Here is a 23,248-nt window from a genome sequence, read left to right on the forward strand (position 1 = left end):
TTAAAGCATAATTGAACATTGTTATCTAATTATCCTATTTAACTGTTGTCCAACCATTTTCTATTTTAGTTTATGTAATTGAGCCTCTGGATCACATTTATTTTTTTTTCACATTTTATATTTCTCTTTTAATTAACTGATACTGTGACTTTACTTACAAAAATTAATTTTATTTAATGCTATATTTACTTGTTTTAAATTTACTGTTGCTCTTTCTTAAAGTATGACCACCCACATTTGAGTTTAATTCACCTTGCAGCCGACTGCTATATGTCTTTGGTTAATTTTTTTCCCCATTAATGTACATGACTGAACTAGTCTTTTAGCTATGGCCTATCTTATATTTTTCGCTTGCTCATTTCCCCCACTAATGACAATTTGACTGATGTGAAATTATTGGAATAGAACCTTATCCCCATGAAACTTTTATTATTTCATGGTCTCCTATCACTAATGCTTTTTGTAGAGGAAAAGTCTGAAACACATCTGATTGTTGTTTATTTATTATTTCTGATGAGACATTTGCAGGACTTTTTATAGTCAAATTTAATCATTTCTTCAGAATATGCCTAGAGGTTTCTCTCATTGAATACATTGTCCTAGTTTATATTGAGAGTTTTGCTTTCACTAGTCTGAACTATTTTCATCTATTGTAGATATTGTAGTTTCTGTTAAATTTATTCTGATCTCCACAGCTATATATTACGATCTCTATCTCTATAGATATTTTTGCCTTTTAAACTGTTCCTTTGTACTCAGTTGAGCTCCAATTTTGTTCTCCACACTGCTCATTTCTACAGATATTAATTCTAATGTTATACTTTATTTTCTTACTTGCTTTTTTTTATTAATCTTCCTTACCTCACTATTTTCTGTCTACCTCCCAGTCAATTCTTTGTGGCAATATGTCATTCTCTCTTATTGTTAATATTTTATTTCATAATCTCTTCTTTGTAAATTTTACTGCAAGCACAAAGCAAGCGTCTACAATTACATCTGTAGACAACATTTTTTTTAATTTATTTATTTATTTATTTATTTATTTTTTGAGACAGAGTCTCACTTTTGTTGCCCTGGCTAGAGTGAGTGCCCTGGCGTCAGCCTAGCTCACAGCAACCTCAAACTCCTGGGCTCAAGCGATCCTCCTGCCTCAGCCTCCCAAGTAGCTGGGACTACAGGCATGCGCCACCATGCCCGGCTAATTTTTTGTATATATATTTTTAGTTGGTCAATTAACTTCTTTCTATTTTTAGTAGAGAGGGGGTCAGGCTGGTTTCAAACTCCCGACCTCGAGCAATCCGCCCACCTCGGCCTCCCAGAGTGCTAGGATTACAGGCGTGAGCCACCCCGCCCGGCCGTAGACAACATTTTTAAATGGTGTTCTCGCCCTTTGAGTTCAGGATGTCATGTTCTACTCCCAGTACACTGCAAAATCTTTCCATGCACAGTTATCTCTGATTTACAGAAGCAGATCATTTTTCTCTCGTCAATTTAATGGGTGTTTGCATGGTGAGAGGGAGAGAGATGAAAGTAATATTTTATTGAAAATTTTAGAATCAGAAAAAAATATAATAAAAACTGAAATAATTACATCTACAATATATAAAAACAAATATGCTAAATCAAGTTGCATTTCTGCATTTTCAATGGGTGAAGAGATATAGAACTGATTTTCAATGAAAAGTTTAAAAGACATCATGTAAAATCACTAAAAATGTGTTAAATTTAATAGCCTGTGTTTCCAAAGATTTAAGGATATAGATATTATCTTATATGTAAAATCAATATGTTAAATTCACAACATTATCAAGACCTTCAAAGATAATTCTATTCAGACTATTTTACAGATGGACAAAGTGAGGTTTAGCTGATGAATTGCCTAAGATAAGATTATGTCAGAAAAGAAGCTGGATTTAAAATCACAGAGGCTACCAATCCGTATAGTTAAAGACCAAAATAAAAAAAAAGAAAATCTAATGATTTGAAAATCAAAACACCATGGTGCTATCTTTAAGAGTTGAAAGCAAAATATTGATTCATACACAACTTTCCCTTTTTTTACACTCTTGTTTTAATAATGACGTTGGTAATTTTCCCTAGCAACAGCACCTTCAGCAGTGGAAAGTGCCATTCTGTATTAGTTGAGAAAATCCAGTTGAGAATCACACATTAATATTGTGAATCTGTTCCAAATAATAGTGCTTTTGAGCATAATATGTCATGTAAAATCAGACTGTCTCTAAAGTGTGACATGTGCAAGGAAGTCCCCTCAGAGTTCACTAATGAACAAAGCAGTATGTAGTAACAGTAATCCCAGCAATAAATGGAGTAATTAGAATGTGCTTGGTAATAGCTGACACATAATTACAGCAATCACATCAAAACTGAATGAAAATAAAGGGAAGGAGAATAGAGGTCTGATCTTCATATTAAAGAGAAATAAAATAATAAGTTAAATCCCATGCAGGAGAAAACTCTCCTTATCCAAGTGCACACAAGCAGCACAGAACAAGCCCAGTCACAGCTGTTTGTGGCTTGTTAACTGCTTGACTGTCCCAAGTACAAAACCTTTTGCACAAGTCTTGGGGAACAGGCTTGGCTGGTTGGCTTCCTATTTATTAACAGAATTTTCTTGCTCTAAGGCAGTGGTCCCCAGCCTTTTAGGCACCAGGGGCTGGTTTCATGGAAGACAATTTTTCCATATCCAAGGCTGGGGGGGATGAGAGGTGAGGAGCAGAGTTAGGCAGGTGATGCCAGCGATTGAGAATGCAGAAGCTTCATCAGTGCCCCCCACCTTCCTAAGGTTCATGAAGACAATAATTCCATGGATGAGGGGGGCAGGTACCTCTGCAGCCCAGTCCATAGGACCCAGGGGTGGGGACCACAGCTCTAAGGCACATGGTCTGTCCATCTGTCTGTGTCAATTTAGGATAAAGGACTTCCCTAGGTGATCAGCTGTTCTTCATATCCATTGAGATCCAAGACAGAGAAAGGAGCTTAAATGTGAACATGTGGGAGCTTAAAGGGACAAAGAATTTGTTCTGACGGGGAGTTGTGTGATCACAGGGATGGATTACAAAATTAGAGTGTGCCACTAGAGAAATATTAATTGAATCGAACTGAACTTCATGAGAATAGTCATATAGTCAGAAATGATCTTAATTTAATACTGTTAGCCAAAAGATAGCACTTCTAACACAATGCCATTCAAAGAAGGCAGGTGTTCTACTGTTGCTACATAAACAATAAGTAATTATGCTGGAGAGAAAAGAAAAAAAGACCCAGAAATTTAAAACTTGAAATGGTGAAAAATTATCCTTGTATTTTAACCCCTTGCTACTCAAAATGTGGTCTATGGACCGACAGCATCAGTAACCCCTACAAATTTGAGAACTCACTAAAGTTTCATGAGCAAGACAGGATAAATGTCCAATGATCAATTAATGCTAGAGTTAAATCTAGATCTCACACCAGAGTTCTGTCCATGGTGCACTCTCTATCACCCAAGAATTGCCAAATATTAGTAGCCAATAAAATGTTAAAACCTGCTCAATTAGCCTCCCAACCCTTCCTCATCTAATTATATATTATTATTTATATTAGTATTAGTATATTAGTTCCAGACTGGATATTTTTTAACTTTCTCAGAAATGAATCCCCTGTCAAAAAATAAACCTGTTAATAGGATGGATTGACTGAATGCCATGGCTATGGATTTAAGAGATCTCCTCTGTTCCAGTCATTACTGATGCAATCCAAAGGTAATGTGAGCGATTGCTAGAAATGATTAAATGTGTTTTATTTTAGATTGATAACTTTGGTAGCAAGGGTGAGAGGATACTGGAGAGGAAGAAGGCAGGAAAACAAGGGAAGTGGGAGGGGAAAGTGGGAGTCAGTGATGATATTGCTCTAGCATGCCTGTCTGACATCACCGGCTTAACATTTGTATTTCAGTCCATCGCCTGACTAATAACACCATGTAGTGAAATAAAGCACCCATTCTGGAGGTAATTGTTATGTGGTGGAATATAAACAAGCCCCATTCTGCAGTATATTTACCACAGTGCATATTTACGAGTTGGGTTTAATTAAAAGTCGGGAACACTAGAGCTATTTTTTAACTAGATGCCTATTATCTAGTGTCAAATGCTTGGTTTTAATCACGCATTTTATATCATCGTGACCTAGATCACTGCCTGTGACATATGAGATAGTGTGTTGTCTTTCCTGAGAAGATGTAGCAGGGCTTGATGGATGTTTTCTCATTCCTAACCTCATTACTACCGGCTTCCCATCCATCTAATAAAATGCTATGATAGAGAGTGGGAAGGTGCTATAAATCATAATATTCCAGCCGCTTCGAGCAGATTCATTAGAAAAGCTGACTATATATCTCAGAAACAGAAAGTCAACACACAAACTAGGCTGCTGCCTCTTCCCAGGATCAAGGCACCCTGTTCCCTGCTTCTCCCTCTTCCAGTGGGACAAAAAAGTTCCTTTTAAATGACAAAAACTGCCATTTAATGACTAACCAGATAGCCCTGCATCCTAGCATGATTTATCCAATATAGATACTAGTTCTGTCAACTAGAGTAGATAGATACTAGTTTCAGGCTTGCGATACCCAATCTCATCATTATTCCTTTGATTAGAAGAGCTGTCAACTTCTAAGTGTTAAAGAAACAGGTGCCATTAAAATAGTTTGGGTTTTAGAGTTTTGTCACTATTGTTTTGCCCTGACAAAGGCAAGGACCCTGTGTCTCCTTTAAGGTAAAGGTGGAAATAGTTGAAGAAATGAGTGAGAGCTCTGACATCACCTTCCTTCAGGTAAGAGGGATGAAACCTTCGTGACATCCTTAGCTCTTCCCTTGCTTTCAATTACTCATGCGTTCACTTAGTGAAGCTAGGTGCCATACTAGGCGCTGGGTTACAGCCATAAGGAAGACATGGCCTTCCCGCAAGGAGCTTGCATATTCGATGAAAACACAGAGTGCAATGGGGGACACATAGAGGACGTCCTAAACCAGCCTGGGGCAGGGGCGTGGTGGTCAGGGAAGGCTTCCTGGAGGATATGAAATCTAGCCTAACTGGAAAACAGGACAGGGGAACAGTGTTCCAGAAAGAACAGAGCATGTGCAAAGATTCAGAGCTGTGAAAAGGATATGATCCAAGTTTAGCATCACTGAGACCAAGAGGTACAGGGAGCAGTGAGAGAAAAATGAGTTTAGAAGCAATAAAAGCCAAACCATGAAGGGCCCTGTATGCTTTATAAATAAGTCTAAGCTAGTCTGAGAGCAAGGGCAAAATATTAAACACTTTTAAGCAGAACAGTGACAGAGTAGGTTTTGCATTTTATAATAATCACTCTCACAACAGTAGGAAATGAATGGGGAGGGGCAGCAGACAAGGATCAAGTAAGGGAAACTAGCAAAAAGGTAGGCCTCAGATGTGACAATGGAGAAAGTTCGTAGTAGTTGAGAACTATTTAGGAGGTAAAGATGACAGGACTACTCTAACCCAGCTGGTCACCAAGTTTATTAGTTCTTTTTTCAAATGAAGCCTTACTCATCTGTTTCCATTTATTCTCTAGCTACTACAGGCTATTTCCAAGATGCTCAACCCTTAGCTGTACCATAACTGACATTCTTATCTGGGCTGATTGCTCTGGTCTCCAATCCATGTTCTATAACCAAATAAATTCTCATGGGCCTCATCTCTGTTGTGCAATCTCTTGTGATTCTCATGTACCTATGCAATCTCCAACCCCAAGGCCTCAGACCAGTACTGGTCCATGGCCTGTTAGAAACTGGGCCGCACAGCAGAAGGTGAGCAGTGGGCAAGGGAGTGAACCTTCATCTCTATTTATAGCCACTCCCCATCACTCATATCACCACCTAAGCTCCTCCTCCTGTCAGATCAGCGGTGGCATTAGATTCTCATAGGAGTGTGAACCCTACTATAAACTGTGCATGTGAGGGATCTAGGTTGCATGCTCCTTATGAGAATCTAAAGCCTGATGATCCCAGGTGGAGCCAAGGTGGTGATGCTAGTGCTGGGGAGTGGCTGCAAATACAGATCACAGTTAGCAGAGAGGTTTGACTGCACAGAGACCATAATAAATAAACTGCTTACAGACTCATATGAAAACCCTATCAGTTAGTGGCTAGTGACAATGTAATAATAATAGAAATAAAGTGTACAAATAGATGTAATTCACTTGAATCATCTTAAAACTACTCCCCGCCCCCATCCATGGAAAAATGATCTTCCATGAAATGGATCCCTGGTACCAAAAAAGGTTGGGGACCACTGATACATCTGACCCCAGCTATCTACAGCAGTAATTCTCAAACTTCAGTGAATATCTGAATCACTAGGACGCTCAGGTGGGAGGCCTGTGAAAAATGCAGAATACCAGTCCCTATCAAGATAAAATTCTTAATTAAATATGGCATGGGATCCAAAAATAAGTCTTTTTTAGCAAACATTCAAGATACTAAAGTAGGAAATACATGTTGAGATCACTTTCAGAGTTATGGCCTGGAATTCATAGACCTCTATAATTTCTGCAGCCCATCTTGTCCTAGTGTCTGCTGTAATTTACTTCTCTACTCAATTCACTTTCTGTTGTACTGTGGCTAGGTTTCTTACTGTAAAAATGACTGTGCTATAAGCATTGCCATTCCCACTTTTGGACCTTCAATCATCTCATTCTGCCTTTATCCTCCTCTGTTTGCCTGAATTTGGTCCATGTATGAGGGCTCAGTTTCCACATCTGTAAAAGTCAGGGGGAAAACAATTAAATGATGTGTGCAAGTTGTCTTACAACATTACTATTCTATGACATTTTAAATCCCACCTCTTCATGAGCCCATCCCTGATCACTCCAGCCTTCAATGAAGAAATCTTTTTGAACTCGGTCTCTCCTCTTCCCTCACATTACATGAACTATTTATAGTTTGCCAAAAGCAGTATAAAACTTAGATTAAGAGCACAGAAATCAGAATCAAATAGCCTTGGATCTTGATCATTTACTAGCTGCATGATATTAGGGAAGTTGCCCTCTTTCTAAACTTCAGCTTCTATATCTATAAAATGGGGTTAATAAAAGTCTCTGCCTTATAGAAGTCTTGCAAAGATTAAATGAGACAATCCTTTTAAATGGTTGGAATTTATTAAGGCATTCTATAAAAGTCAATAAAAATCAGTGTGCCAGCCTTGCTTCTGCTTACAACTCAGTTGTAAGCAACTTGAAGACAGAAACGGCAGCTTATGTCATTGACCACCTCCCCCAATCCAGAATGTGACACATGATAGCATCACCTAGGAGATGGACTGATATTATATTTATGGTATTCAAAAACAAAAACCAGTGAGTGTAGCAGAAATCAATCTTAGTACACAAACTGAAGCATTTCAGAATCATCACATGTCCACATTTTCTTTAAGTTGTCTTCAATCTGATGATAGCTTCATCCTACGGGACTGAAGGGAGTTCAGTGTTAGTCATTATCACCGCAGTATACTAGGAGGAGGAAAGGTCACAAGGTCTTGAGTAAGCACCACAGAATCAGGGAATTCTCACTGTTCCATTCTGGTCCCTGCTGAGATGCCTAGGGAGTCAGGCAATGTGGTTCCGGCAGGTCACAGGCAGCTTAGCTGCTTCTCTGCCTTGCGTGGAATGTAGGAAACTGAAGCACTTTTGGAGGATACAGTTCCCAGTGCTTCATTTGGCCATCACTTCTGAGATTTTGTCACTTCCCCAGGACTTTGCCAGGAGTGGGATATAAACCCCACTCTAAAAGACCTGTTATTCTCTTTTCCCATTTCAGCCAAAGGGATTACCCTTCCTGAACTCCTTGTCTTAAAAAAAAATTCTCTATCTTCCCTTACTTTCTGGGGTACCTAATTATAACGTTAGTGGGGTACCCAAATAATGACTTTAATAAGTTTAGGATTCTGCTCTCAGCCCTGCCAAAAAAAAAAAAAAAAAAAAAAAAATCTCTGAGGCAGGAAATTATTAAGGGCCTGACCCCCAGTGTGAAAAAAACAAAAGGAAAATAATTGAAAGGATAACAAGCATAAAATAATATTCAAATAAACTATCCTCCCGAAAAAGCCAAGAGGAATCAATTTGCCCCAATACAAAAGCATCAAAGCATAAAATGAAGGGGTGCTGGAATGTTGACAGCATATTCCTTTCTTGAGTCAGACAAGACCTTTTTCTCTGAAGGTTTGGCCGTGAGTAAAAGAATGGGCCTTTGGTCAAGGTTAGGATGCACTCTGTCTCCTTTCCAAATTTTAAGGAACTTTTGGATTGTTACAGTAAGGGCGCCATCCATGCAAGCAAAGCACATCTTGCCTCTTGAAAGAACAAAGGCTCAGAGAGGCCATAAAAATTGCTCATAAGTCTTCTTAGACATCAAAGGACTCTTACCAACAACATGCAGATGACTTAGTGAAAGTAAATCAGAAACATATGGAATAAGATTCTCTTGAAATACACATGGGCTTAGAAACTAGGTGAGGATGGAATTGCTTAGGGCCAAATGCATTTTGGATATTCTAAATACATGTGTGTGGCTATCACCACTAACAGCCCTCCACTCACCGCTGCATACACACATGCAAACATACAAACATTCGCTGCATGACCTAAAGGCCTAGAAAATGGCATGGCTCCTGCAGACCACACACCATGGGAGATTCATAGCTAGTTACCCAAGGTTGGAGTAATTCAACAGATGATTTTTCTATTGTTTTCAGAAAAGGGGAAAAGGAAGGAATAGTTGACTGATGATTCAATATAAGTAATAAAAAACTTTTGATTTTGGTTCTGATATCAAGAAAAAAAATACATGTTGGCCTCAGTTTTCTCATCTGTAAAACATAGGAAGCGGATTGATAGATCTCAGAAACACTTAAGATTTCTTTACACTCCGACCTGTTTTTTCATCTGCTTACTTCTCCTCATCCTTCCTTTTCTAATATGGACATATCCAAATTTTTATAGCAATAATAAAAAGACCTCAAAGTTGAGCTTTGAAATATCTCACATCTAAGCCTGACCCCAGGAGAAATTCAAAGCAGGTAAAAATGAGCCTTGGGTAGCCAACCACTCCCTTTTTTCTGCTTTTCTTCTCCTGAAACACCACCACAAACACCTCCACCCCAGCAGCCTAAAGCCACCTTAGAGAATCCACAGTAAGTTCTAATTTATAGCATGCAATAATCATTTTCGTAAACAAGAAGTGGTATGGAGCTTTTCCAAAAATTGATTGTCAATCAGAAAGCACGAAGAGTTAAGTCTGGCCGGGCATGGTGGCTCACACCTGTAATCCTAGCACTCTGGGAGGCCGAGGTGGGCGGATTGCTCGCGGTCAGGAGTTTGAAACCAGCCTGAGCAAGAGCCAGACCCCATCTCTACTATAAATAGAAATTAATTGGCCAACTAATATATATAGAAAAAAATCAGCCAGGCATGGTGGCGCATGCCTGTAGTCTCAGCTATTCGGGAGGCTGAGGCAGGAGGATTGCTTGAGCCCAGGAGTTTGAGGTTGCTGTGAGCTAGGCAGACACCACGGCACTCACTCTAGCCTGGGCAACAAAGCGATACTCTGTCTCAAAAAAAAAAAAAAAAAGAGTTAAGATGACATTACAAGCCTAGAAATTAGAGGGAGTGATGTAAGACATTTGATTATATATTGAAATCCTCATTAATAAAGCAAGAGAAAAAGTTACTATCAGTATCGGGCAGATTAAACATCTACGGAAGACGTCTTTCCAAAGCCGGTTTGCTCATTCATAATGTTCTAGCTATCCTAAACTTGAACCAACGCATTACAGGAAAGCCTATTTGTCTTCTGAGGGAGGAAGTAAAGATATTTATGCACTAAAACTATTATTTAGCAGCTATTTCTATTGTGACTATTTTGGTACAGCCACAGTTATTTCACAGCCATTCATTTCTAGAGTGTAAGTGAAGCAGATAATGATTGGGATCTGCATTTGAAACTGAGGCCTAAGTTCTCCCCGAAAGCCAATGATGTCATCAGTTCTAAATGTAGGACTTAGTTCTGAGTTAATGACATAAGTGAACCCAGACGCAGTGCTGACATCAAAACCCTTGGCTCTACCAAGATGCATGACCTATAGTGATTGTTTCCTTAAACTTGAGAAAATTGCTTCTAACATATGGATCCCAATTACTGTGCATGAAATTTCATGGCATACATATTTCAATGTACTTGAAATAATCTTCCCTGTCTCCTAGACCAGGCAGACCATGCTATTATAGTTTCTCCCTGCATGCTCCCATGCCACCTTTTACTTCCTTATCATAGCATTGAAGACAGTAAGATCTGAAAGGGCAAGAATTGTGACTGCCTTACCCTAAATTGCATTTTCGGAGCCTAGACAATGCATGGCATAAATATTTAATAACAAACATTTGCTGAATACACACATAAATTAATTTTATTTCAGTGCTCTGATACGTAAATCAGTTCTTAATAACCTCTGCAGATTCTCCAAACAATGTAGCTCACTCTGTCCTCTGCTTTACAAACAGTTAAATTTCAGAGTTGGTTCTTTTGTGGCTTCAAGGGGAATTATAAGGCATTTATCTCTTCCTCTCCATATCTGATTTGAGAGCAGCATTAATTCCATTTCACAGATGAGCAAGTCTGAGGCAAAGCCTTCTATAGCTGGCTCCACAAAACCAAAGGCAGTCCCTGAGTAACAAGAGTGTAGGTGAAAACTCAGGAAATCTTGGTTTTCAATTCCATTTCTAATTCCTTAGGAGGAAGAGATCTTCAAGCATTTCCTATGTAGATGTGCCTTTGTAGACACACAAAATTAAAATCTGACAATGAAAATGCACTTAGAGAATCATTCAAAGTAAAAAAATACATTGCACATGAAGAAGCTCACTATAGCACTGAGGTGATCCAGGTGGAGTTTATTAAAGCCTGCTCTATTGGATATTCCAGTGCATGTTTTGCTGTGGGCACAGGCCTGAATAATATTTAATAAAACTAGTATCCTTACATGAAAACTAAAATCCAGATAAAAATCCAAGAATGTACATGAAGAATTAATTTGAAGTCCTCATTAATGCATTTCTTTACAGATCAATTGGCCAAAGACAAAAGATAATTCAGAACTTTCCTTGATCAATTGCATATAATTTTACATTTTATATTATTTTATATACGTTCATGGGAGAATATATAAGATTTGTTACTTCATAAAAATACTGCAAACAGACACAACAGGAAAGAAGTATTTTTAAGCATTTATAGACCCATTTTTGACACAGCATCCGTCTGAAAAATTATGTGACACACAGAAGCTAAAGATCCTATTGAAATGGTTACTAAAATATATGCAAATATGTGTTGTGTAGATGAGCCCTGAAACTGAAGTGATGCCAGGGTACTTCAGAATACAATTGGAAAGGCCACACAAATTCGTGGGTGCTCTTTCTATTCCCTAGTTTGGCAATTATTTATAATTATAGTGGTGAGAGTAATATAGTTCACATTTCATACTGAACTTCACTGGGTATGTTGAACAAAACAAGAATATTTATTATATGATGATTATTATTTCAAATGAAAATACATGTGTGTGTTTGCTTGTAAAATAAACCTCATTAACTAAATGTAATGCATTAACTGAATATAATATAATATATTCTAAACATAATATGATTCCACTACCTGATAGCTTTAACAAGTGGAACAAGTTCAGTTTGGCATATAGTGCTCACAACTACAGATATGTTCTGGGTAATGAAAGAAACTAAACCTTTGAACCTAATATACTGAGCAGAATAAATGTTTAAGATTGACTGGGTGAAAATTTGTGAATGGCTGGCGAAGGCACTGAAATATCTAAAGTACATTAAATTAAAATCTTAAACATCTCTTGATAATATAAAAAATATTAGATGAATATTTTCCCATTTAAAAAAATGAATATTTAGACTGACTTAGGTACATGAGCATCAACTTCCTCTTAATTGGAAGCTTACTAATGATGGTATGTGACAGCTTTTATATGCTGGCATTGATTTAACTTCGGTGTTAGCAATTTCTATCATATCTCTTTCAAGGTTTTGGTTCAGCTCAATTGATAACATTTCTAAAATTATAAAGCAAAATGTTTAAACACTGTTACTACTTGTAAGTACCTAATTGTATGGCTCCAGTACTATCAAACCAAACAAAACACAAAAATATATTTGATGATCAGCTTGATAAAAATTTGAATTTTTCAGGCCGGGCGCTGTGGCTCACGCCTGTAATCCTAGCTCTTGGGAGGCCGAGGCGGGCGGATTGCTCAAGGTCAGGAGTTCAAAACCAGCCTGAGCAAGAGCGAGACCCCGTCTCTACTATAAATAGAAAGAAATTAATTGGCCAACTGATATATATATAAAAAATTAGCCGGGCATGGTGGCGCATGCCTGTAGTCCCAGCTACCTGGGAGGCTGAGGCAGAAGGATCACTCGAGCCCAGGAGTTTGAGGTTGCTGTGAGCTAGGCTGACGTCACGGCACTCACTCTAGCCTGGGCAACAAAGTGAGACTCTGTCTCAAAAAAAAAAAAAAAAAAATTTGAATTTTTCAAAATCCCAATTTCAAAGTTTAGATGTTAATCCAATCAGTTTTCATTGATTTCCTCCTAACAAGTAAGTGTTACAAATTGTATGCATAACATAATGTTATACGTATACACACAAAAAGGGCATTACTTTGTAATATGCAATTCCATATAAGATTTCAGCCTTTAGAAGTTTTTATATTGCTAAAAATAATTGAAAACCACTGACCTGATCCAAACTCCTCCCTTGACAGATGGTGTAAGAGAGGTTGGAACACTAAGATGCTGTGGAATGTCCATGAATTAGTCTTTCTGGGCTTCTGAAAGTCTTTAATATGCAAAAGTCATGGTGAATTTCCACAAGGATGCTATGCTATTGTCTTAGTTTGGGATCTTTCAGAAGCAGACTCTAAGAAGTCAATTAAAATGCTACTGGCATTTCCGGGAGGTGCAGGAATGGCAAAGTTAGAAAGGAAAAAGAGGTGCCAATCAAGGATGTGTTATCAAGGCAGCAGCCACTGAGTGCAACTGGAGCACAGTTCCTCAGGGAAACTCTGGCACATGGGTTAGAATCTACACCTTAAATCTATCTCAACTGAAGGGCAGAAAAGTTCTGTATTTATACAACAACTGCCATCAATCATTGGAAGAGTTTGGCTTTAAAAGAGTGTGTAAAAGACCTCTACAGGGAGAACTATGAAACACTGAAGAAGGAAATAGCAGAGGACATAAACAGATGGAAGAATACACCATGTTCATGGGTCGGCAGAATCAACATTGTTAAAATGTCTATACTACCCAAAGTGACCTACAAAGTCAATATAATCCCTACCAAAATACCATCATCATTTTTCACAGACATAGAAAAAATAATTTTACACTTTGTATGGAACCAGAGAAGACCATGTATAGCAAAATCAATCCTAGGCAACAAAAACAAAATAGGAAGTATCAATTTACCAGACTTCAAACTATACTACAAGGCTATCGTAATTAAAAGAGCTTGTGACTGGCACAAGAGCAGGGACATTGACCAGTGGAACAGAACAGAGAACCCAGATATAAAACCATCCTCTTATAGCCAACTAATCTTTGACAAAGCAGACAAAAACTGGGGAAAATAATCCTTATTCAATAAATGGTGCTGGGAAAAGTGGATAGCCACATGTAGAAGACTGAAACAGGACCCACACCTTTCACCTCTCACAAAAATCAACTCATGCTGAGTAACAGACTTGAACATTAGGTGTGAAACTATTAGAATTCTAGAGGAAAATGGTAGAAATACTCTTCTAGACATTGGCCTAGGCAAAGAATTTATGAAGAAGACCCCAAAGGCAATCACAACAGCAACAAAAGTAAACAAATGGGACCTGATCAAACTAAAAAGCTTCTGCACAGCCAAAGAAACTATCAAGAGAGCAAACAGACAACCCACAGAATGGGAGAAAATGTTTGCAAGCTACACATCCAATAAAGGGCTGATAACTAGAATCTATTTAGAACTCAGGAAAATCAGCAAGGAAAAATCAAACAACCCTATCAAAAAATGGGCAAAGGACATAAACAGAAACTTCTCAAAAGAAGACAGAATAATGGCCAACAAACATATGAAAAAATGTTCAACATCTCTAATCACCAGGGAAATGCAAATCAAAACCACAATGAGATATCACTTAACTCCAGTGAGAATGGCCTTTATCAAAAAGTCCCCAAACAATAAATCCTGGTGTGGATGTAGAGAGAGAGGAACACTCCTACACTGCTGGTGGGACTACAAACTAGTGCAACTTCTGTGGAAAGCAATATGGAGATACTTCAAAGTGATCCAAGTAGATCTACCATTTGATCCAGCAATTCCACTACTGGGCATCTACCCAAAAGATCAAAAGTCGCTTTATGAAAAAGGCACCTGCACTCGAATGTTTATAGCAGCACAGTTCACAATTGCAAAGCTGTGGAAACAACCCAAGTGCCCATCAATTCATGAGTGGATTAATAAAATGTGGTATATGTATACCATGGAATACTACTCAGCTTTAAGAAACAATGGTGATATAGCACCTCTTGTATATTCCTGGATACAGCTGGAACCCATTCTACTAAGTGAAGTATCTCAAGAATGGAAAAACCAGCACCACATGTACTCACCAGCAAATTGGTATTAACGGATCAACACCTAAGTGGACATATAGGAGTAACATTTATCGGGTGTCGGGAGGGTGGGAGGGGGGAGGAGCGGATGGGTATATACAACCACAACGAGTAAGATGTGCAATGTTTGGGGGATGGTCACGCTTGAAGCTCTTACTCGAGGCGGGATGGGGGCATGGGCAATATATATAACCTTAATACTTGTACCACCATAATACGCTAAAAAAAAAAGAGTGTGAATTCCAGGTACTTTCAGCATTGGCAGTGGGAAGTGAGCTCCAGCATGGAAGTGGGAAGGCCTAAAGAATCCATGTAGAGCCCCAAGATTAGCTGCTACAAGGATACAGTGTTTCCCAGACTCGTTTGATGGCAGAACTTTTTTATGGAGCACTAAATAAATTCCATTAGAACTTTAACATTTTGTAAACATTAAAATCATATGGTGCTCTGATGAATCTGATAGTGTTATATAAACAGTGCTTTCATATACATGATCTAATTTCAGTCTGCAAAACCTATGTAGTATTATCTCCATTGCACAGATGAAAAAACTCAAGGTCTAGGCAGGTTGGTTGTTATTGGTAGAACCAAAAAGCAAATAAGCTTCTTCTGGTCTCGAGACTCAAATTCTTAAACACATAAAACTGCTTCTTTTAGAAAATGCATTATCGAGCAATACATTAATGTTTAAAATCTAGAGTAATGTTTGTCTTATCCATGAAAGCCTTATAAAGAACTTCTGTTCTATTAAATGACCCTCCTACCTACTACCACATACACAGTTCCAAAAAAACTAATAGATTTAAAATGTTTTTTGAGACAACTTTGAATTCCATGGTTACTATAGAGACAGTGAAGCTTGCTGTCACTTTTATGTACTATTCCGTCTATAGTATTACTGATAGGTACCTGAGACAGCCTTATAAATTTAAGCTTTTATGTGCCTTCTATATTTTATAGTATAAGATCACAATTTATAATGATATGATATATTGTTATAAAAATTGTCAGCTAGCAAAGCCTAAATATATTTTAAAGATTTGCAGGTACTATCTGTACTGCAGAAAAACAAAAAGTCTTCAAAAACATATAGATCTATGATTTGGATTTTTTAAAGCTAATAATTTTGAATACTTTCTATGTGCCCAGCCCTGTCCTACGTAATTTATAGGTATTAACTCATTAGTCCTCAGAACAATGCTCTGGGCTGTGTTATTATCTACCCTATTTGACAAATGAGAAAACTGAGGCAAAATGAAATGAAATAACTTATCCAATTTGTAAAACTGATAAGGAATAATACCAAGATTTGAACCTACAAAATCTGGCTTCATAGGCCACACTCATAGGCACTTTGCCATATGAGACTTACCACAGAATTTATCAGTGTATTAGCCCATTAATAATTATTAATGTTTTCATTCTTATTTTATCAGGGTTAAAAAAAGTATTTCCAAAACTTCTAAATAGTCATTATCAGATTAAAGATCATTTAAATGGAAATCTACATTTTGCATAATAATTTCCAACAGACCAGACCCAAACTATCGAAAGTAGAATTTTAATTTTCTGAGTTCTCCTAACATTTTATTCTCAAGGGCTTTAAAAATTTCATTTACTGAAATACAATCTTCACGTGCATAGAGGTTGCATATGGAAAATGAGAGACAGCAAGAGCATGAAAGAGAGAATATAGATTCCCAGACCTAACTAAAAGTGTTAAAAAGTTGAAAGTCACTACTGCTAAACTAAAGCAATGGACATTATTCTGAACAGAGAGGTTTATCTTTACTTTTTTTTAAAAAAATGGTCATCTGAAAAAGTTTCATGTTGATTTGAGATATACAAAACCATATATTAACTGACATCACTGTTTTTTTTTTTTTTAATTGTTCTCCCACTGACCCAGCCTTCTAATGTGCTTTTCCTCCTTTCTGAGGGATTGAGCAAATAGCTGATAAACCTTAAACCTGGAAGTACATTAGTAAAGCTTTGTAAACCAAAGCATCCTTTAAGGATAATGATAGCATCTTTAGTTGGGTAAAGCAAGGAATAAGCAGAAACTAAGGAGGCTTGCTGAGACTTCTGTGGCCTTACACCATTGCATATGAGAGAAAGGAGACTGTTAATGGAGGTGGTTGGGAAAATTGGTCTTTCAAGAATATGAAAAACAAAAACGCTGAATGAAAGACTCCAGACATTGATGCATGAAAGGCCGATGACTCCAAGACCTCTCAATTTATACTATACTAGCATTGAGATAAATATGCATGCTGTAATAGAAAAGTCAATAAAGAGAAGCAACACGGATTACAAGGTGGTGGCTACCACCTGTGCAGTGACATCACACCAACAAATCACTTCAACATTAGCATTAGCATTTGCACTGACATCCTACCCACTGGCTCCATCTCATCCTACAATTGCTCATAGGTCTAATGAGTTACTCAGCAAAATCATCAAGAGCCAGAGAGAGACAGCTTAGGGTATTGTCTGCTTCTGAGAGGCAGGAATGAAAGAAGTAGTAGTTCAATGTTCAATCAATATGGTTGATTTTCAGTCTGCTTCTCCAAAAAAAAAAAAAAAAAAAAAAAAACCCAAATAGTCAAATTGTCATCTAAATATGTAGATAATGTAAAGTAATTACAAATGTGAACAGGCTTTTAATTGTGCGTGTGTGTGGCTAATGTGAGCTTTCAAGCTTAAAAAATACTCTCTATAAATGCACTTTAGTATCTGTCTTCTTATTATGTGGTCACAGGTGAGTTTTCTTTTAGTTCTGAGAGCAGCTCAAATCCTCAAAATGACTTCAAGAGGAACTGAGTCATTCTCTGGCAGAAGTTTTAAATACTCTACCACTGCTCATTCAAAGGAAGGTAATTTGTACTCATGACTATGAAAGCAAATGTTTGAAGCCACATGGGTGTGTTTAAGAAGCCATACATTAGCAGACACAATATTTTAAAAATCATTTTAGTGTTTTAATTTTAACTAAAGTCAAACTGACCAAAGTTTTTGAGACAAAGTTTGTTGAGACAAATATATATATATATATCTCCAAAGGATAAGATATATACTATGACATTGAAACTAATGATCCAAAAAGCACCATTTGGTTGAGGTCTCTATGTCTGACCTTAGTCATGGTAAGACGTTAGACAGCCACTCCTATTTTATGCTATTGGCAGACAGGTCTTATAATACATGTGAATAAATAAATCTTGGCACTTGAATTTGAGGAGTTTCCACTTCATCTGCAGGAATGAAAACAACTTACACCTTACCTTGATGAAAATCCTACTGCCTTATAAAACTGCATGTGAGGGTAAGGAGGCTGCTAGTGGAGGTGTTTGGAAAACATTGTTTTTCAAGAATATGAACAAAAATACTGAATGAAAAGACTCCAGACACCAATATACGAAAAGCCCATGACTCCAAGACCACTCAATTAAAATTAAATTTTGGAAATATTTTAGTGTCAAACAGAGAGGACAGAATATAACTAGCCCTGTAAGCATGATTATATATAAGTAACTCAGGGAAAAATAAGTTATTCAAAATGAGGAACAGCATAAGCTGCTGGTAGAAATGGGCATGGAAGATAGGAAGTGGGAGAAGATGAGGAGTAGTTCCTTGTGATGAGAAAGGGGAGCTGATATTGGAGAATCATGGAAATGTGTTTAAACAGGTTGTACAGAATTAATTCAAAATCACAGAGGTTAAAATTTCTGTTATTCCAACATTTAGGAAAATGTTGTATTTGTATTTTGAATCGCCAATGATGAGAAGAAGCTTAAAGATTTATTTTCATTGTTTTGTATGTCTCACTTCTTCCTTGTTACTAAAATATACTCTTTAGTTCTTTCACTGAGAATCTCTGAGTGGTAAAACTTAATAGTCTTTTTAGGGATTTTATCATTTTGTCCTGGGATTTTTTTATTTGTTGTTTTTGGTGGTGGTGATTTGGATTTGGATTTGGTTTTTTAGGTGGGAGAGGTGGATGTAAAAACTTTTTATTTTCTCAAATGGTACTTTATCAGATATGTTCTAAACTGTAGGTGCTTCTAGTTTCCAGTCCAGCATGTAAGGATCTTGGAATTTATGACGTCCATCCATATAACAAGAAAAAAGAACAAACTCAAAATCAACAACTCTTCTTAGATTCATCAGAGAATTGAGGTCACAGGGAATATCACTGCCCATAAAATGAAGAAGCAGACAGGCAGGTACAGAAAATCATAACTTACCAGAGTAGAAACCCCTGCAGGAACTAGTACAAGTTTAGGAAAACCTAAATGGCTGGAAGCTCAGTGTGGATAAGTTTGAGGGTTAAAAACTCAGGGGGTTGGCAGGACAGTTTTAAGGGGGGATCCACACTTCCATGAACTTTATCTTCAGGAGTCCTAAAAGGTTTTCACAGTGAAGACTGGAGAAAAATCTCCTTGTGCAGGAGGAGGGGAAATGTAGCCATTTTGAAATATGCCCAGAGAACTCTGTTCTTCTTAATAAGGCCTTCCCTTAAGAGAAACTATCTTACCAGACAGCTAAAACTACTTTAACAAACCTGGAGGAGGGGAAATACCCACCCCTGGCCCCCTCTAAACTTCCTGTCCTACTTAAAGGGGAAAAAAATAAAGCAAAACTAAGGGGCCCGGTGCAGTGACTCACACCTATAATCCTAGCACCCTGGGAGGCCAAGAAGGAAGGATTGCTTGAGGCCAGGAGTTCAAGACCAGCCTGAGCAAGAGCAAGACCCTGTTTCTACAAAAAATAAAAAAATTAGCCAGGCATAGTGGCACACTTCTGTCATCTCAGTTACTCGGGAGACTGACGCAGGAGGATCACTTTGAGTCCAGGAGTTTAAGGTTGCAACAGAGCAAGACTCTGTCTCAAAAAAAAAAAAGAAGACCTATTTATAGGACTATAGAACACTTCCACTCCTCCCCCTTACCATCGCATCAATAGGACTCCTGTTAATTGTAGGGGAATACAACTGAAATAACTGTCCATCTCAAATGTTATCTAAGAAGTCTCTAGAGAAAGAAAAAAAAAAAAAAAGCAAGAAACAAAAAAACAGAGAAAACAAAAGCAAGATTACCAGAGGAAATTTTAGCCCCTGACGCCACAGCTACAGCAAACAGTAAACATAACTTAACCTCTAGCCAGATAAAACCTCTTACTAAAGGCCTATTTATCTCAATTACTTTTACTGGCTATATCATGCTTTCAAAAAAAATTACCAGGCATACTAAAAGACAAAAGACATAGTCTGAAGAGACATTAGAACTAGACTCAGACATGGTAGAGATGTTGGAATTATCATTTAAATTCCCAGCAAACAGGGAATTTAAAACAACCATTATAAACTGACATTTGAACATATTATTGCATTGTTTTATGTCCTTTATTGTAGTTGTTATATATATTTTAACTCTATTGTTTCTTTTGTAGGTAATTTGGTTTTTCTCTATAGTAACTATTAAAGGTTTTTTTCTGTTTTTGATGTGCTATAGCTTTTCTATATTTTCAGGTATGGATTTATTTACATTGCCAGAAATTATATTTCTTAAAATGATGTTGATATATTTGATTATAATGCAATAGATTGTCTTTTTCTAAAATTCATTTTAAACAGATGTTAGAACTTCTTATTCTATCCTAAATGTTCATAAACCTCTCTTTTATATTTTTTATATAATTCTCAGCTGAAATGCAATCTACTTAATTTCTTCAAATTGATCTTCTAGTCTATTTCCTCCTTAGTTATGTCTAATCTGCTATTTAATCTGTCCATCCAATTTCATTTTAATTTTAATGATTTTATTTCTCATTCTTAAGAGTTTTTTCTTTTGTAAATAGACTAATTTTGTATAGTGTCACATTCTTTTCTTATATTTGGCTCTCTAATAACTTATAATACTTTGATTTTATAGTCCCTAATTTAGAGTGATAATCTCTTAACATTCTGAAGGATGAAGTCTGACATATTCTGTATCTGCCAACTCTTAGTCATAATTAACACCTCATGATTTTTGTAATTTTTTTGAGGTCATGTTCAGCCTGAGTTTTTCTGTATGAATTCTATAGTTAACCTGGTTTAGAAGATATTCCTCCAAGATGACTATCTGTTCATCTATGTCAGGTGTTCTGGGGCTACTACTAGCTCAAGACCAATTTTTGTGTTCTCTCTTCAACTGGGGTTCCCCTACGATGCTGGCAGCATAAAATCAGACTCAAAATAAAGCTTTTTTAAAATAGAAATCCAAGGCAAAGATGAGTCTCTTTGTTGTTTCTCTGTGTCATTAAGCAGAATCTTACAACTTTAGTGTTTAGCTATTCATAGGTATAATAATATCTGTTCTTCATCTTCCTCCAACCCAGGGCTGCTGTGCCATTAGTTCATAAACTCACTATGAACTTAATGTTTTTTATCCCCTGGAACCTGATGATTTTCCTTTCTTGCTTACTAGCCACATCATGAATTTTTAAAAGAAATTGTTCTGTTTTTCCTATGGTGTTGAAGAGTTTACAATGGTAGAATTATTACACTAGATTAGACCACATCTTTCTAGAACCAAAGTGCTAAAGCATCTTTTAATTCAAATCTCAAAATGAACTTTAATTCTCTGTCATAAGCAAAGGATAGCAAACTTTGGAAAATATAGGTAGGAGAGATCTGTGGCTGTGTTTTTCTGTCCTCATATATAGTACAGATGCAGACACAGGAAGCACGCACACTCCCCACTTCCTCTCCTTTTTAGGGTGTGTCTGGATTGAGGACGGAAGTGAGGATAGAGCAGAATGACAGCCAGAACTATCAAGATAAAAGGGAAAATGTTTCCTCTATTCTAAGAACCCAAATCCAAGGACTGAGACTAAGCTCACGCCATGCTTCATCTGTGTCTATGCAAGTCAGTAGATGGATCAAGGGGCCTGGCAGCAGGTGAATTACCAAAAGTGGCAATGGTGCTCCTCGGACTACCGGGAATCCCAAATACAAACGTTTCTCCAAGACTTGGTTTCCTCATCTCTAAAATGGAAACAACAGGAGCATCTGCCTTTTCAGAGCTATGGTCTGGGATGATATGAAAAATATTAAGTAGCCAGTAGAACATAGGCACCAGCCAATCAGAACCAGAGGTAAAAAACCAGTCCAAGCCATACTATATCTTGTAGGTGAATACACTACTTGTGTATATAGATAGTACAAGTAAAGCATTTCCCATTGTGTCTGACACAGAGCAAGCACTCAGTAAATATGAACTATTATTATTAGCCATTTTGAAAGCAGAAATTAGATTTGGAGTCACAGAGGCAAGGATTCGGACCTGGAGTTAGATGAAATCAAATAAAAGCAAGTTGGAAACAAGGAAGCATGGAGTCCTGCATGAATGCCTCCAACCACATGACTAATGTTCTCAGTTCACTTGTATTAACTGGTAGGTGAATGGACCAAGGGAGTTATATCGGCCCAGAGAAAAAAGTCAGATCAGCAATGCTCAGAAAGGATATTGACTCACCCAATGTCACACAGTAATTCAAGGACACACCCAAAGAAGAACTTGAGTTTCTTAATTATTATTGTACCATACCAAAATACCTCATAACATAATAATTATTTATATTTATATGGACTTTTGACGGCTTCTAAAACATTACAACATGCATGATATCATTTTCAGTGATAATCAATGAATAAATGAACGAATGCACTAGCATTCAGAGGGAAAAAAATCAGCAATAGAGCTGGATTTCAAATCTACTTTAGGGTGATCCAAATTTAAAGGATATGTTGTTTTAAATGCTGCAGTTCAAGAACTGGGCAAGTTCAATATATACCAATGCAAATATGTTAGATGCAGTGCAGATAGTTGCCATGGTAATCTCCATATGATGGATGGATGGATAGATTAAATTTTTGCTTTTAGCTTCTAAAAACAAAAATACTACACAAAGCAAAAATTGCATGAAACCATATCTCACCGAAGAATCTTTTTCCTAGTAATGGTCAGGACACATAAAAAGGAACCTATAGATAATCATGTATTCATCAATTAAAACTTCGACTTGGTTTTCTGCTTTTTTGAAATGAAAAATGTAAATCAGAGAACATAGTGGTTAAAAGCCTAGATTCTGGAACCTGGGCCCTCAGGCAAGTTGCCTGACCTCACTATGCCTCTGATCTATTCCTAAATTGGGTGTGTAACCGAACATAGTCCATAAGGTTACCGTGAGAATTGAATGAGTCGGTGTAGGTGAAAGTCTTACAAAAGTGCTTGGCACATAGGATGAGCTCGATAAATGCTAGTTCTATCATTGCATTTCTCACTGTCTCTTGTCACAGATTGACTTTTAAAGGGTTTGAAGGGTTTTTTTTAAGTTTGTTTTGTTTTGATGTTGGGACTGTAACAAAGGTTTTTTAGATTTGGGTGCTATAGTTAGGAAGGTGCTCATTAGCAAGTAAAAAAATATGACCTGCAGTAACTTAAA

Source organism: Microcebus murinus, chromosome 12 (genome assembly GCF_040939455.1).
Source record: "Microcebus murinus isolate Inina chromosome 12, M.murinus_Inina_mat1.0, whole genome shotgun sequence".
Lineage (NCBI taxonomy): Eukaryota > Metazoa > Chordata > Mammalia > Primates > Cheirogaleidae > Microcebus > Microcebus murinus.